Consider the following 1,108-nt stretch of genomic DNA (forward strand, 5'->3'; position numbering starts at 1 on the left):
AAATTTGTTGTTCTTTGTTTAACTGTGAAACGACATGCTTTTGAACTTTTCAACTCTCATTTTTTCTTCCTGAAGTTGATTAACAAAAAACATGTGCGTTCAATGGAACTCTAGCAACAAAGGGCTACGTCGAATCCAGTCCATAGCCAAAAAAAATCGTTATATCCCCTGAAAAGGATTTCATTTTTTCTCAAATTTATTTATTTCTCTTCACTAGTAGTTTTAGTATTCACAGTGGAACAATTTTATACCAATGCATAACAATTTCTTTGCTTTCTAGAGGAAATCTTGAAAACATTGGGAAACCCATGCATTGTCTATACGACTATCGTGACAAAAGCATGGTAAAAAAAAAGCAAGACTCGATGAAACGAGCTAACTGAGTGCAAAACTGCAAATCTCATGTGCAAAACGGTAGATCGGAAGTACACAAAATTCTTATTGGCACTCGACAGAAGAGACTGCAGGAGGGAGATAGGAATACTAACTGATCGCTGTCTCTTAAAATGCGCATAAAACGCAGGCGTCCTTAGCGATGACTACTTCTCTTGTACTTAGCAAGTGAACTCCATCTGSTATCGCAAAGGACCTTACTGATCTATGCGTGMCTTATTGGCCTACCAGATTAACCTAACMTAAYGTATGTSAARTATGTATGATCGGTAGACAATTATCACAGAGTTTTCCAAAAAACAATTCAAACTTAAACAAGTGGTRGCACTGACAGCAGCTCCAAACAACTCATGTTCTGATGACTGCATCGCGAATTTTACAATTGCTTGGCACAGCACCTGTGTGCTTCTTCACAAAAAGAGCCTTTTGCGGCAGTCTCAAAATCCTCGAAATTCCAACGCTAAGCGAYCCGAGAATATGAAATCTAACTTACGATAGTCCGAAGTCTTTCAGGGCTTCAATGTCCTACAAATGGACTTAAACGTCATATACACAAAAGTTTCCTCAGTGACATACGTAAATGTCCAGGAATGTTCTTCATGCATACAGATTTAATGTTGACTTTCATGACAAGCGTATTCCTCGAAATCTATATGGGTACATTAAARTTTTATTTACTTTTGAATCTAAAAGAGTATGACTTGCATGGTCTCCG

This window comes from Bactrocera latifrons, unplaced genomic scaffold (assembly GCF_001853355.1).
Source record: "Bactrocera latifrons isolate USDA-ARS-PBARC rearing strain unplaced genomic scaffold, ASM185335v1 scaffold_62, whole genome shotgun sequence".
NCBI classification, from domain to species: Eukaryota; Metazoa; Arthropoda; class Insecta; order Diptera; family Tephritidae; genus Bactrocera; species Bactrocera latifrons.